Here is a 13,049-nt window from a genome sequence, read left to right on the forward strand (position 1 = left end):
AAGACCTCAAAGACAAACTCAGACACCCCTTCTTTATGGAGATTATCATATTGGGATCATGGGCCATCTGGATATCTAGAAACAACAAAATCTTTGATAATATAACTCCTTCATTCCAGGGCTGGAAACACATTTTTACTGAGGAACTCAAGCTTCTCAAATTCAGGATCAAGAAGAAATATGAATTGCAATTTTCTGCTTGGCTGGATTCTCTGTTGTAATTTGTATAGTTCTCCTTGCTTTCCTTGTTACTGTTTTTTAGTTTTTAGTTTTTGTGCTTAGTTGTTGTATAGCTTCTCTTTTTGGTAGTTTCTCTCTTTTCTTCTTGTGTTTTTTTGTTTTTTGGGCTTAGCTCAAGCCCAACAGACTATTGTTTTTTCCCTTTTTATTATTAATAAAAGTTGCAGTGGGGTGTTTACCCTACTGTTTATAGTCAAAAAAGAGTTGACGAAACGAGCTCTTGAGAGCAAAGATGACTTGGGATCCCGTGGACTATCCTTACCACCGCTCTCTTCACGCAACGACTACGCGCATCTCTCTGACTTGGATCTCACTCGGCTATGGGCTATATACCACCTCTCGCTTCTTGCTCATTTTACCGTGTTCACTTTGCATGCTATGCTTGCTTCTATGCCTTTGCCATGCAATTTGTGACCCTTTCTTGCATCTACCCATGATTCACCATTATGCTACTCCTATGTGTATTTGCATGCTTGGTGGAGATCCTTGTTGCTATTGCCATGTTTATCATGTACCTCATGCTATTGATGCTATTTTGCTCATATCCTCCTTTCATGCTTGTGCTATGTCATGTGAATTATTCATGCACACTATTTGCACCCATGACATGCTTGCCATGATTTCTTCTAGTACGTTGCATCTTCGCACTACTAGCTTGCTTGACTTGATCACCATGATTGCTTGCTTTGTCGCATCACCCATGTTCAACTCTTACTCGCTTTCTTGGGTTGATGACATATATGCTCGTGCCTCTCACATGATACATCTTGTTCATTGTCGCTTGCCTCCAATTGTTGCATATATGCTTATTGACCTTGGAGACTTGGAGACCTTACTTGTGATGCATGCTTGTTTGATTGAGCCTATTGTATTTGGTTGTTCTCGCATCATATGCCAAGCATTCTTCCCACATTTTCTTGTTATTCTTCAAAACAGCCCTAAGCATAGTAGACAATGTTCTATTGACTACTTCAGTTTGTCCATCAGTTTGGGGGTGACAAGTAGTACTAAAAAGCAGCTTAGTCCCCAACTTAGCTCATAAACATCTCCAAAAGTGGCTAAGAAATTTAGTATCACGATCTGAAACAATAGTATTTGGCACACCATGTAAGCGAATAATTTCACGAAAGAACAAATCAGCAACATTAACAGCATCATCGCTTTTATGACATGGTATAAAGTGTGCCATTTTCGAGAACCTATCCACGACAACAAATATGCTATCCCTCCCCTTCTTTGTTCGAGGTAAACCTAAAACAAAGTCCATAGATATATCCTCCCAAGGAACACTAGGTACAGGCAAAGGCATATATAAACCATGAGGATTGAGTCGTGACTTAGCTCTTTGACATGTAGTGATGAGGACATCAATACCATTGTTACACCCACAGCCCCTACTGTTACATATACTGGACCAATTACTAGAGCTCGCGCACGCCAATTAAATTACCAGGTACTTTCGTTTCTTGGTAATGATTCTAATGTTCATGAGATTATGATGCTGCCTAAATTGGATACATTTGTTTTGCTTTCAAATGAAGGGCCTAGCTTGGAGAAGGATGAACATTGGAGCAAGAACACGCATGAAGTTGATGGCATGCGCAAGGGGATCAAGAACGGAGTTACAAGTGATGATTTCAGGACTTTGAAGCCGCCATAAGGAGTGCATGAAGCCATGGACGAAATATACAAGATGCCACTTCATAATATTCGTCCATAGGCTATTCTAGGTGCTGCGTCACCTTATTAATGAGCCAGGCCCATGTAATTTCGAAATACTTAAGTATAGGCTATTTTTAGAGTCCGTATGTGTGGGGAAACAAGAGTTAGGGTTGGTTTCGGACCCCACCCTCAAGGGCCACGAAATTCCCCTCTCTTCCTCCATATATACAGCCCTTAGGGCGTCGTTTAGACTTTGGGTTTTGTTTAGATTAAAAGTTCGCCATAGCTGCAACTTCGCGTACTTCGTTTGTGTCCAACGACCAGACCAAGACGTCACAGAACCCCACCTTGATCAATAAAGCTTTCATCTTATATTCGCAATATCCAGATTGCAATCTCAGTTTCTTGCTTGTTCTTCGTTTGCTCGCAGGAAACAGGCCCTCGTGGTTAGGTTGATCGTGCTCCGGCGTGGTCAATAACCCCTCGGAAGTTGGTTTAGCGATTGCTAAGGCGCGACGTCTCGCACGTTCGTAGTCGGATCGCCAAGGTCGACTCCCACAGAAAACGATAGCCACCATGATGAGGACATCAATACCATTGTTACACCCACAGCCCCTGCTGTTACATATACTGGACCAATTACTAGAGCTCGCGCACGCCAATTAAATTACCAGGTACTTTCGTTTCTTGGTAATGATTCTAATGTTCATGAGATTATGATGCTGCCTAAATTGGATACATTTGTTTTTCTTACAAATGAAGGTCCTAGCTTGGAGAAGGATGAACATTGGAGCAAGAACACGAATGGAGTTGATGGCATGCGCAAGGGGATCAAGAGCGGAGTTACAAGTGATGATTTCAGGACTTTGAAGCCGCCATAAGGAGTGCATGAAGCCTTGGACGAAATATACAAGATGCCACTTCATAATATTCGTCCATAGGCTATTCTAGGTGCTGCGTCACCTTATTAATGGGCCAGGCCCATGTAATTTCGAAATACTTAAGTATAGGCTATTTTTAGAGTCCGTATGTGTGGGGAAACAAGAGTTAGGGTTGGTTTCGGACCCCACCCTCAAGGGCCACGAAATTCCCCTCTCTTCCTCCATATATACAGCCCTTAGGGCGTCGTTTAGACTTGGGTTTTGTTTAGATTAAAAGTTTGCCATATTTGCAACTTCTCGTACTTCGTTTGTGTCCAACGACCAGACCAAGACGTCACAGAACCCCACCTTGATCAATAAAGCTTTCATCTTATATTCGCAATATCCAGATTGCAATCTCAGTTTCTTGCTTGTTCTTCGTTTGCTCGCAGGAAACATGCCCTTGTGGTCAGGTTGATCGTGCTCCGGCGTGGTCAATAACCCCTCGGAAGTTGGTTTAGCGATTGCTAAGGCGCGACGTCTCGCACGTTCGTAGTCGGATCGTCAAGGTCGACTCCCACAGAAAACGATAGCCACCATCTCATCGAAACATCGGGACACCTTTGCGTCTATCAAGTGGTATCAGATTTCCAGGTTGCTCGGTGAGATTTTACAGTTTTTCGTAGATTAGATCGAGTCTGTTCTTCATACCTACAGTCCACGAAAAAGCCACAAAAAAAATTAGGGTTAGTTCATCATATCCGAACCAATCTGAGCCTTTGCATAATCTTTTTAGGGTTTTTGCTTTGTTGAATTTGCGGTTGCATCGTCGTGTCAAGTTGCTGGTCTTAGAGTCTAGTCTTTTAGAGTTTCGAGTTCTGGTCATAAGTTGTCACGCCGCCATCATCATCGCCCATCTACCACTTTTGCTTATCCGCCACCGCTTTGAATCCATATCCATATACCACCACCAATCCGTATCCATATACCACCACCAATCTGTATTCATATACCACCACCGCTACCATATACCACCACCGCTGCCATATACCACAACCATATATCCACCACCAATCCGAGTTCTTCTCGTATTAGGTTTGTTCTTGAGGTCAATCTCAATTCCGATTCGTGTTTCCTTGCCTGCGTAGGTCTCGGAAAAAAAAAAAAAACGAGTCTGGAGACCCCCGGGCAGTTTTTAGGCCAAAATTTTCTCGGGCAAAAATATTTTTTCCCTATCCTATTTTTAGGCTTTTCCGAGTCTTTTGAGCCACGTGCCATCATAGTGATTTTTTGTCGCACTTTTTCGTCGTCGCTGCCCTGATTTCCGAAAAAAAAAAGTGGAAAATTTTTTTTCGTGCCCATACTATCAGTTTGACGAGGGAAGAGTTTTGAGACACTCGCCGTTATAGTAATTTTTCGCAAAAAAAAAAAAAGAGGAGCGCAAAAAAAAACAAAAACAAAAGAGGAGCGCAAAAAAAAAGGAGCGCAAAAAAAAAAAGCGAAAAAAAAAAAGTTCCAGAGTGTGCTTTTCCCTTATTTACGTGCAGCGCCGTGATTTTGTTAGTGTTCTAGGCTCGCGTCTCTAGCACGGTCTAGCCTAGGACCAGCACAGTACCGTCGTTGAGCGTTTATTCAACTTTGCATCTCTGAATTGATTATTGCTGACCCTTTTTGCTACCATACTATAAGCCTTCCCAGCTCCACATACCTCTACGTCGTGCGTTTGACTCTCCCTGGCAATCGCTCTATCCAAGCTTTTGAGAGTTTTGACTACAACGGTTGCCGATCACCGCCTGCTGCTGGGTAAGAACTGGTAAGAATTTGAGATTTGCTTGACGGATTTGTGACACCCGCCACCACCACCTCTTGTTAGTATTCTGTAGGATCATATTCTTGTGTGTTTTCTATTGTTGCTAACCATGGCAGGATCACAAGCCGACGAGACTGACTGGGAGAACATGACGAATCAGGAGTTGCATGATAAATTTCAGCAAATGATGAATGGACAGGTGCAGGATGTGCTAAACAGATTTGAAGAGGCCATGGAGAAGATAGATGACATGGAGAAGACGTTCGAAACAAAGCTCGATGACAGGTTTAATGAATTGCTCGCGCGTCTTCCACCACCACCACCGGCTGCACCTAACGCACCTCTACAACAACAACAACGACGACTACCTACACATCGTGAAACAGCCCTCCGCCGAGCGAGCCGTCTCCCTCTTGCACCTGGCCAAACTGTTGGTGCTGCTGTTGCTACTTCTGTGGCTCCTGCTGCTGATGCGGAGGAGGGTGATTTTGCTGGCGATTACGAGGATGAGGTTGATCAAAATCAGAACTACGTGCCACCACCAGCACAGCAACCATCAGGTCGTCCACATGCAAATAATGGCAATGGTAGGGCTCACCCTCAGGTACGAGATCATGACCATCTCCCTAAACTAAAATTGAATATTCCACCATTTGAGGGTAGATATGTTCCTGATATATATCTTACTTGGGAGTTAGAAACTGAACAACGATTTACATGTTTACAATATCCCGAGGAGAGACGTGTTCCTGCTGCTGTTTGTGCATTCACTAGTTTTGCATGTGTTTGGTGGTCTGAGCATTGTAGATTATATCCCATTCCTGCTACTTGGGCTGCTTTGAAAACTGCTATGCGTACTCGTTGGGTTCCACCATATTATCAACGTGAATTACTTCAAAAATTGCAGCGCTTAAGACAGGGAAAAAATTCTGTAGAAGAATATTATCAGGAATTACAAACTGGCATGATTAGATGTGGTATTGTTGAGGAGAATGAAGCTATGCTTGCACGTTTTATGGGTGGATTAAATAGAGAGATTCAGACGATTCTAGAGTATAAGGAGTATACTAATATCACTCGTTTATTCCATCTTGCTTGTAAAGCTGAACGTGAAGTGCAGGATCGACAGGCATTGGCGCGGACTAACTTTTCTGCAGGTCGACCTTCTTCATGGACACCACGTGCATCATCTACTTCCACACGTTCTGCTTCACCGGCGCCTCCGTCGGCTGCCACCTCCAACCGTGATACAATAAAGCAGGCACAATCACCACTATCTGCCAAGAGCACACCTTCTGGGCCTGCAAAGAGCTCTTCTTCATCCATGGCATCAACAGGGCAGACACATGATATTATTTGTCGACGTTGCAAGGGTGGAGGTCATTATGCGAGAGAATGCCCATCTAAGCGTGTGATGATTGTTACCGAGGATGGTGGGTATGAGTCCGCTAGTGACTATGATGAGGAGACTTTGGCTCTTATTACACGTGACGAACACGGTGGAGACGATTCTGATCATGAGACGCAATACATGGCTCCTGAAGATGCTGACAGGTATGAATGTTTAGTTGCTCAACGTGTTTTGAGTGTGCAGGTTACACAAGCTGAGCAAAATCAGAGGCATAATTTGTTCCATACAAAGGGAGTTGTGAAGGAACGTTCTGTTCGCGTGATCATAGATGGAGGGAGTTGCAACAACTTGGCTAGCATCGAGATGGTGGAGAAGCTATCTCTCACCACAAGACCACATCCACATCCTTACTACATCCAATGGTTCAACAACAGCGGCAAGGTTAAGGTAACACGTACTGTTCGTGTGCATTTTAGTATCTCTACATATGCTGATTATGTTGATTGTGATGTGGTACCTATGCAAGCATGTTCCTTATTACTTGGTAGACCATGGCAATTTGATAAAAATTCTATTCACCATGGTAGAAACAATCAGTATACTCTTGTTCATAAGGATAAAAATATTACTTTGCTTCCTATGACTCCTGATTCCATTTTGAAAGATGATATTAATAGAGCTAATAAAGCAAAACAGGAGAAAACTAAGAGTGAAAATCAGATTGTGGCAAAAGAATTTGAGCAACAAATGCAGCCTAATAATAATAAACAATCTAGTGTTGCTTCTGAAATTAAATTGAAAAGTGCATGTTTACTTGCCACCAAATCTGATATTGATGATCTAGATTTTAGCAAATCTGTTTGCTATGCTTTTGTGTGCAAAGAGGCATTATTTTCATTCGAGGACGCGCCTTCCTCTTTGCCTCCTGCTGTCACTAACATTTTGCAGGAGTTCGCCGACGTCTTTCCACAAGACGTGCCACCGGGATTACCACCTATTCGCGGGATTGAGCATCAAATTGACTTAATTCCCGGTGCATCATTACCCAACCGTGCACCATACCGTACCAATCCAGAGGAGACGAAGGAGATTATGCGTCAAGTACAAGAACTGCTCGACAAAGGTTATATACGCGAATCCCTTAGTCCTTGTGCTGTTCCTATCATTTTAGTGCCGAAAAAGGATGGTACGTCGCGTATGTGCGTTGATTGTAGAGGCATTAATAATATTACTATTCGTTATCGTCATCCTATTCCTAGGCTAGATGATATGCTTGATGAATTGAGTGGCTCTACAATATTCTCCAAAGTTGATTTGCGTAGTGGTTACCATCAAATTCGTATGAAATTGGGAGATGAATGGAAAACAGCATTTAAAACTAAGTTTGGATTATATGAGTGGTTAGTCATGCCTTTTGGGTTAACTAATGCACCTAGTACTTTCATGAGGTTAATGAACGAAGTTTTACGTGCCTTCATTGGACGTTTTGTGGTAGTTTACTTTGATGACATATTGATTTATAGCAAATCTTTGGAGGACCATTTGGAACATTTACGTGCTGTTTTTATTGCTCTACGTGATGCACGTTTGTTTGGTAACCTTGGAAAGTGCACCTTTTGCACCGACCGAGTATCTTTTCTTGGCTATGTTGTTACTCCACAGGGAATTGAAGTTGATAAAGCCAAGATTGAAGCTATTGAGAGTTGGCCGCAGCCCAAAACGGTCACACAAGTGAGGAGTTTCCTTGGCCTCGCTGGTTTCTATAGGCGTTTTGTGAGAGATTTCAGCACCATTGCTGCACCTCTCAACGAGCTTACAAAGAAGGATGTACCTTTTGTTTGGGGTACCGCACAGGAAGAAGCCTTCACGGTATTGAAAGATAAGTTAACACATGCTCCTTTACTCCAACTTCCTAATTTCAATAAGACTTTTGAGCTTGAATGTGATGCTAGTGGAATTGGATTAGGAGGTGTGTTATTACAAGATGGAAAACCTGTTGCATACTTTTCTGAAAAATTGAGTGGGCCTAGTCTGAACTATTCTACTTATGATAAAGAATTATATGCTCTTGTTCGGACCTTAGAAACATGGCAACATTATTTATGGCCCAAGGAATTTGTTATACATTCTGATCATGAATCTTTGAAACACATTAAAAGTCAAGCAAAACTGAACCGTAGACATGCTAAATGGGTTGAATTCATTGAGACTTTCCCTTATGTCATTAAACACAAGAAGGGTAAAGAAAATGTTATTGCTGATGCCTTGTCTCGTCGTTATACTATGCTTTCACAACTTGACTTTAAAATATTTGGTTTGGAGACCATCAAGGATCAATATGTTAATGATGCTGAATTTAAAGATGTATTGCAGAATTGTAAGGAAGGGAGAACTTGGAACAAGTTCGTTCTTAACGATGGATTTGTGTTTCGTGCTAACAAGCTATGCATTCCAGCTAGCTCCGTTCGTCTTTTGTTATTGCAGGAGGCGCATGGAGGAGGATTAATGGGACATTTTGGCGTCAAGAAGACGGAGGATATACTTGCTACACATTTCTTTTGGCCAAAGATGAGACGGGATGTTGAGCGTTTTGTTGCTCGCTGCACTACCTGTCAAAGAGCTAAGTCACGACTCAATCCTCATGGTTTATATATGCCTTTGCCTGTACCTAGTGTTCCTTGGGAGGATATATCTATGGACTTTGTTTTAGGTTTACCTCGAACAAAGAAGGGGAGGGATAGCATATTTGTTGTCGTGGATAGGTTCTCGAAAATGGCACACTTTATACCATGTCATAAAAGCGATGATGCTGTTAATGTTGCTGATTTGTTCTTTCGTGAAATTATTCGCTTACATGGTGTGCCAAATACTATTGTTTCAGATCGTGATACTAAATTTCTTAGCCACTTTTGGAGATGTTTATGGGCTAAGTTGGGGACTAAGCTGCTTTTTAGTACTACTTGTCACCCCCAAACTGATGGACAAACTGAAGTAGTCAATAGAACATTGTCTACTATGCTTAGGGCTGTTTTGAAGAATAACAAGAAAATGTGGGAAGAATGCTTGCCTCATATTGAATTTGCTTATAATCGTTCATTGCATTCTACTACTAAGATGTGCCCTTTTGAAATTGTGTATGGTTTCCTACCTCGTGCACCTATTGATTTGTTGCCTCTTCCATCTTCGGAGAAGGTTAATTTTGATGCTAAAGAACGTTCTGAATTGATTTTAAAAATGCATGAGTTAACTAAGGAAAACATTGAGCGTATGAATGCTAAATATAAACTTGCTGGAGATAAGGGTAGAAAACATGTTGTGTTTGCACCTGGAGATCTTGTTTGGTTACATTTGCGTAAAGATAGATTTCCTAATCTGCGCAAATCAAAGCTAATGCCACGTGCTGATGGTCCTTTTAAGGTTTTAGAGAAAATAAATGATAATGCATATAAACTTGAGCTACCTGCAGATTTTGGGGTTAGTCCCACTTTTAACATTGCAGATTTGAAGCCTTATTTGGGTGAGGAAGATGAGCTTCCGTCGAGGACGACTTCATTTCAAGAAGGGGAGGATGATGAGGACATCAATACCATTGTTACACCCACAGCCCCTACTGTTACATATACTGGACCAATTACTAGAGCTCGCGCACGCCAATTAAATTACCAGGTACTTTCGTTTCTTGGTAATGATTCTAATGTTCATGAGATTATGATGCTGCCTAAATTGGATACATTTGTTTTTCTTACAAATGAAGGTCCTAGCTTGGAGAAGGATGAACATTGGAGCAAGAACACGAATGGAGTTGATGGCATGCGCAAGGGGATCAAGAGCGGAGTTACAAGTGATGATTTCAGGACTTTGAAGCCGCCATAAGGAGTGCATGAAGCCTTGGACGAAATATACAAGATGCCACTTCATAATATTCGTCCATAGGCTATTCTAGGTGCTGCGTCACCTTATTAATGGGCCAGGCCCATGTAATTTCGAAATACTTAAGTATAGGCTATTTTTAGAGTCCGTATGTGTGGGGAAACAAGAGTTAGGGTTGGTTTCGGACCCCACCCTCAAGGGCCACGAAATTCCCCTCTCTTCCTCCATATATACAGCCCTTAGGGCGTCGTTTAGACTTGGGTTTTGTTTAGATTAAAAGTTTGCCATATTTGCAACTTCTCGTACTTCGTTTGTGTCCAACGACCAGACCAAGACGTCACAGAACCCCACCTTGATCAATAAAGCTTTCATCTTATATTCGCAATATCCAGATTGCAATCTCAGTTTCTTGCTTGTTCTTCGTTTGCTCGCAGGAAACAGGCCCTTGTGGTCAGGTTGATCGTGCTCCGGCGTGGTCAATAACCCCTCGGAAGTTGGTTTAGCGATTGCTAAGGCGCGACGTCTCGCACGTTCGTAGTCGGATCGTCAAGGTCGACTCCCACAGAAAACGATAGCCACCATCTCATCGAAACATCGGGACACCTTTGCGTCTATCACACCATCTCATCGAAACATCGGGACACCTTTGCCTCTATCAAGTGGTATCAGATTTCCAGGTTGCTCGGTGAGATTTTACAGTTTTTCGTAGATTAGATCGAGTCTGTTCTTCATACCTACAGTCCACGAAAAAGCCACACACAAAAAATTAGGGTTAGTTCATCATATCCGAACCAATCTGAGCCTTTGCATAATCTTTTTAGGGTTTTTGCTTTGTTGAATTTGCGGTTGCATCGTCGTGTCAAGTTGCTGGTCTTAGAGTCTAGTCTTTTAGAGTTTCGAGTTCTGGTCATAAGTTGTCACGCCGCCGCCGCACCATCATCATCGCCCATCTACCACTTTTGCTTATCCGCCACCGCTCTGAATCCTTATCCATATACCACTACCAATCCGTATCCATATACCACCATCAATCTCTATCCATATACCACCACCGCTACCATATACCACCACCGCTGCCATATACCACTACCATATATCCACCACCAATCCGAGTTCTTCTCATATTAGGTTTGTTCTTGAGATCAATCTCAATTCCGATTCGTGTTTCCGTGCCCGCGTAGGTCTCGGAAAAAAAAATATTTTCACGGGCAAAAAAACGCTCAACATCCCGTCTCATCTTTGGCCAAAAGAAATGTGTAGCAAGTATATCCTCCGTCTTCTTGACGCCAAAGTGTCCCATTAATCCTCCTCCATGCGCCTCCTGCAACAACAAAAGACGAACGGAGCTAGCTGGAATGCATAGCTTGTTAGCACGAAACACAAATCCATCATTAAGAACGAACCTGTTCCAAGTTCTCCCTTCCTTACAATTCTGCAATACATCTTTAAATTCAGCATCATGAACATATTGATCGTTGATGGTCTCCAAACCAAATATTTTAAAGTCAAGTTGTGAAAGCATAGTATAACGATGAGACAAGGCATCAGCAATAACATTTTCTTTACCCTTCTTGTGTTTAATGACATAAGGGAAAGTCTCAATGAATTCAACCCATTTAGCATGTCTACGGTTCAGTTTTGCTTGACTTTTAATGTGTTTCAAAGATTCATGATCAGAATGTATAACAAATTCCTTGGGCCATAAATAATGTTGCCATGTTTCTAAGGTCCGAACAAGAGCATATAATTCTTTATCATAAGTAGAATAGTTCAGACTAGGCCCACTCAATTTTTCAGAAAAGTATGCAACAGGTTTTCCATCTTGTAATAACACACCTCCTAATCCAATTCCACTAGCATCACATTCAAGCTCAAAAGTCTTATTGAAATTAGGAAGTTGGAGTAAAGGAGCATGTGTCAACTTATCTTTCAATACCGTGAAGGCTTCTTCCTGTGCGGTACCCCAAACAAAAGGCACATCCTTCTTTGTAAGCTCGTTGAGAGGTGCAGCAATGGTGCTGAAATCTCTCACAAAACGCCTATAGAAACCAGCAAGGCCAAGGAAACTCCTCACTTGTGTGACCGTTTTGGGCTGCGGCCAACTCTCAATAGCTTCAATCTTGGCTTTATCAACTTCAATTCCCTGTGGAGTAACAACATAGCCAAGAAAAGATACTCGGTCGGTGCAAAAGGTGCACTTTCCAAGGTTTCCAAACAAACGTGCATCACGTAGAGCAATAAAAACAGCATGTAAATGTTCCAAATGTTCCTCCAAAGATTTGCTATAAATCAATATGTCGTCAAAGTAAACTACCACAAATCGTCCAATGAAAGCACGTAAAACTTCGTTCATTAACCTCATGAAAGTACTAGGTGCATTAGTTAACCCAAAAGGCATGACTAACCACTCATATAATCCAAACTTAGTTTTAAATGCTGTTTTCCATTCATCACCCAATTTCATACGAATTTGATGGTATCCACTACGCAAATCAACTTTGGAGAATATTGTAGAGCCACTCAATTCATCACGCATATCATCTAGCCTAGGAATAGGATGACGATAACGAACAGTAATATTATTAATGCCTCTACAATCAACGCACATACGCGACGTACCATCCTTTTTCGGCACTAAAATGATAGGAACAGCCGAAGGACTAAGGGATTCGCATATATAACCTTTGTCGAGCAGTTCTTGTACTTGACGCATAATCTCCTTCGTCTCCTCTGGACTGGTACAGTATGGTGCACGGTTGGGTAGCGAAGCACCGGGAATTAAGTCAATTTGATGCTCAATCCCTCGAATAGGTGGTAATCCCGGTGGCACGTCTTGTGGAAAGACGTCAGCGAACTCCTGCAAAATGTTAGTGACAGCAGGGGGCAAAGAGGAAGGCACGTCCTCGAATGAAAATAATGCCTCTTTGCACACAAAAGCATAGCAAACAGATTTGCTAAAATCTAGCTCATCAATATCAGATTTGGTGGCAAGTAAACATGCACTTTTCAATTTAATTTCAGAAACAACAGTAGATGGTTTATTATTACGCTTCATTTGGTGCTCAAATTCTTTTGCCACAATCTGATTTTCACTCTTATTTGTCTCCTGTTTTGCTTTATTAGCTCTATTAATGTCATCTTTCAAAATGGAATCAGGAGTCATAGGAAGCAAAGTAATATTTTTATCGTTATGAACAAGAGTATACTGATTGTTTCTACCATGGTGTATAGAATTTTTATCAAATTGCCATGGTCT

This window comes from Triticum urartu, chromosome 5A (assembly GCF_056163025.1).
Source record: "Triticum urartu cultivar PI428250 chromosome 5A, HENAU_Tu73, whole genome shotgun sequence".
In the NCBI taxonomy this organism is placed as follows: domain Eukaryota; kingdom Viridiplantae; phylum Streptophyta; class Magnoliopsida; order Poales; family Poaceae; genus Triticum; species Triticum urartu.